Genomic DNA, 4609 nt, shown 5'->3' on the forward strand with positions numbered 1-4609 from the left:
TATATATAATTCTTGGATAATTACATTATAGTGAGGAATATATCTTAAAGTATCATCTATTAATTAGGATAGACATCTCCCAATTAGTAATAAGAGATAGTTTTATCCTTTGATTGACAATTAGATTTTGAAAATATTTATTTATTTTTTACATAAAGGGATTAGATAATCATAAATTCAGAGATCCTCTCTATTTGAATAGTTAATTTTCTTCTTTAAAAGATTTTCCCATTAATTAAATTTGTTAGATAAAACAAGGTTACAAAAATTCCCATATAATCAAATTAATTAATTTATCATCATGAGAACAATTTCTTATTTATCACTATTAATTAAAATGTCACACCCAATTATGTAAATTGTAGATGCCTATTACATATTGAGCAATTAAAAAATTGAATTATAAATCTTAAAGATTTGATAGAAATAAATAATTGCTATGGTTAAATAAGTTCAATGAAACCATATTACAAGCCTATGCAAATGCTAAATTATATAAAGTACAAACATTAAGATGAAATGGTAACAAATTTGTGAAAGAATAATTTTAACCTAGTTAACATGTATAATTATTTAATTCAAAATTAAAATTACTTCCTAGGAAGTTGTAGTCTAGGTGTTTGAGAACAATCATTGCAATAAAATATCTTTTTATGGGGTGGTGGATATATAGAATAGAAATAGTGCCCAAATTGTTGATCTCACTTTTCGGTCAACCCTTTTCCTTAACTTATTTTTATTTGAATCTCACTTGAGTTAAAACTTAAGCTAATAAACCCTAGATTAAACTCTAACTAAGGAAAATTGAAATCGAACAAATCAAAACATATTCAAATATAGACTACTTTAACCAAACTCTAAAATTTACTTAAAAATAGCTTTTAACCGACAAACACCCCAAAATTATATTCTACCCAAATTATTGTAGGGCTTGAAACTTCATTTTGGAAGTTACATGATGTTTAATATCATATATAAACACTATGCAAAGAAGTCCGACAATTGAATACTATAATATTTACGTACAACTTTTCAGTTCAAATTTTCATGCATTAATAGCACTTCATGCACTCAACAATTATCGTTTTTCTCTAAAGGCTAATCCAATTATCGAAATTACATTATGTAAGCTACTTAATGGTCATAATTACATATGAGTAACATGCAAACCAGTTTGGTGGCTAGCAGATTCTGTTTATTTGTAAATTTTTTCACTTAAGATTTTTCATGTATGAAAAATGGTTTCACATAAAAATCTTACAACAAATCATTATTTTTTTAAAAAATCTTTTCTAGTATGTCAAAATCATCAAAATCTTTCAAATGAACCAAATAGGGATAATGAGGGGTTCTTGGGTAGTATCAAAGTCAGGTGACCATTTGAGTAGCTTCATATGTTTCCCCGCTATTTTAATATACCTTTTTGAGAAGAGTTTAGCATAGTATTCTTTCTTTGTGGGTTGAAACATAACATGTCTGCCCTAAAAAAACCCAACTTTCCAAACACCCACAAGCTTCATGTCTTCAAACAGTCTCTTTATGAGTTCCATTTTAAGGTGACCAAATGAAAATTTTCCAACCAACGTAAATTGGTGAGCCTCAACCAAGGAGTTGATTTCAGTTTCAGACATAAAAAGAGCTAGTTTACCACATTTTCTGTTAGATTTCTTAATAAAGGCACAATCCTCATTCCCATCCAAAGTATCATGATACATTTTGGGGAAAACAAGGTTGTCTCCAATCAAATTGCTGGAATCGACATCTAAATTTACCGCTTCTACAAAGGAAACTCTTTTTGAGTTTAAAGGGGGATTTCGATGATCAGGAGGAGGATTCATGTCAAGAATAGTGAGGATGGTACCAATGGAACAACAAACCAACCCTCCCGAGAAATAAAAAGCTTCAAAACACAACTAAACCACTGGAATACAACATTGAATAACACCCTGAAACACAAATATACCCGCGATAACAACACAAAGCACACAACAAAAGAGAAAGTAGAGAGCCATCAAAAACACCACCAATACAACCTTAAAGAAACCACTAAAACACGGGAAACAACTAGAGATAACTCCAAACAAAAATGCAGGTTACGACCAATGATAATGTTGAACTAAATTGAGGTCTTCCTTTTCCTTCCTTTAAATACCCTAGGATCTAGCCTTAGAATTTTTCTATTTTGACTCTCATAGAGGACTAGACTGAGACCTGCAATATTAGAAATTCAAACCATTTCTTCGCTCCTTGAAGTTTCATATGGACGGTTTCTAATCCTTGACGTCCAGTTGAGTTGATTAAAGCCGACTAATTGAAGCTCTTGTTGAGTTCCCATAAGAATTTGAAAGACATAGGTGGACCCCATGACGTGTGTGACGTTTGACTTTGTGTCACGAGCAGATTACTTGACTATGGCCGTCATTTAGGCGAGAACCGATCACCAATTTGCTCGTTAAACGGCTCTGATTGGACCAAAATAACTTTTTTCGCTGCAACACGCATAAATTAAAGTTAAATTGGTACGATATTCAAGGAATTTGTTCGGGTGATGCCAGATGACGAAACAGACCACTCCAATGCGTTCGGAATGTCGATTTTGGTTGGGAAGGATATATATATTGACAGGGTTTTGAATCAAGTTAAGTTTTGTATAAATTGATAAATTTTGAATAAAATAATGTTATTTTTTTTTATTTAGTAAATTTAATTAAAAGAAGGGGGAAGAAATATAAACTCAACCATTTTTTTTTTCTTTTCCCCACCTACGTTTTTTCTTGCCCTAGCTGAAGCATTTTCTCTTCCTCTCTTCTCTTGAAGGAATCTCGAAGCTTCCTTCCGGTTCTCTGGTCATCTCTTTCCTCGCCGGCCCTAACCAACTCTCGCCGCCGGTTGCTTTGCTTGATAGAGAAATAACGCTACTTTTTCTTTTGCTTCCTCTGTCTTCCGATTTGGCTCGATACTTGTACCAAGTGATTTAGAAACTTGTTGTCTTGCATCCTTCTATAATTCTGATATATATATATATTTCGTTGGGAACATATTTTGCTTTGAATATAAATATACTTGGGAAGACTTTCATACATACCACTCAAATTCCTGTGTATTTACATATGTAGCACCTTAACTTTATTACATACTTGTCACCTAAATTTAAATATGTTGTATTGTTTCTTTAACTTTAACATATATTTTACATTAAACTCGAGCATAAAATTATTGATCTAATGTATTTACATATATAACATAATTTCAAATATATTTGCATGCTTTGTTTAAATTCACAAAATCAAAATTTAAATATAAATACATATATATACATAAATATATTATCCAACTCTAATGTATATCATCTTCAACATTTAAATTCAAAATAATAATAATAATAATAATAATAATAATAATAATAATAATAATAATAATAATAATAATAATAATAATTTACAGATTTGTTTTTATATATATCTAACATCTAATTTCAAATAATAGTCTTCTTAATTCATTCCATACTTAACATTTAAATGCAAAACATGAACTTATACTTGAATGTTTATAGCTATAACTCCTAAATTACAAAATTTATTTGCAAATATATCACATCCTTATATCTATACGTTGCTAACATTTGAATCTTGATTTCTATAAGTTTTTACCATCTAAAGATTAACTTTTCCTGTATATATAAATATAACACATGTATAATACTAATAAAAATAACAATAATAATAGTATACACATGAGGTCTTGGATGATAAATGTGATCATGATATATAAATATTAAATACAAACATTAAAGTGGTGTGTATAATTTTAAGCAATTTATTTATTACTTCAATTGTTAAACTTGACTGCACAAGAATATAAACATGTACCTAGTACATTGTTATACGAGATTTTACAATTTTATGTTGAATAATATTCTCATACAAATTTCATTGTGGGCCTTTAGCCTTTGTGAAGTAAATCTGGTCATGGTCAAGATTTGGAGGATCGTGAAGCCACTCCGAGACAGACAAAATGGATGACATCAAACTTCATTTCGGTGGGATTTTTCCAAAACCTACACTCTTAATTTCAAAATTTTATACTAGGCATCAAAATTTTATACTAGGCATTAATATTATTACAAAACAATGTTTTAAACTTTATTTAACATATAATAATAACAAGAGCTTAGAATATGTTAGTTAGATGTTCTCTCTTTATTCTCCCTTCTTCTCGAGACGAGACGACGAAACCATCAAATGACAATTCATCGTCGGGTAGCGATCGAGACGACAATCTGGAGCAAATGACAATTCATCTTCAGATGGCGGTCGAGGTGACAACAGAAGACGACATGAGGAACTTCAACCGAGCTTCGATAGATTTAAATAACATACCTATAGGACGCTGAGGTGGTTCGTCTGGGTTCGTCTGGTACGACATAAATTGGTTCGTCTGGTACGACATAAATCTCATGCACCATCTTTTAGGACTTTCTACAATTTTATATCGTACGATATAAGTCCTAAACTTTTTAGGATTCCGGGGTCGTCGTTCTGTATGACATAAATCCTTATATTTTCTTAGGTCATTTACCTATGAAATGTAGATATAAGCTCCAAATATC

Source organism: Phalaenopsis equestris, unplaced genomic scaffold, assembly GCF_001263595.1.
Source record: "Phalaenopsis equestris unplaced genomic scaffold, ASM126359v1 Scaffold000375, whole genome shotgun sequence".
Taxonomy (NCBI): Eukaryota; Viridiplantae; Streptophyta; class Magnoliopsida; order Asparagales; family Orchidaceae; genus Phalaenopsis; species Phalaenopsis equestris.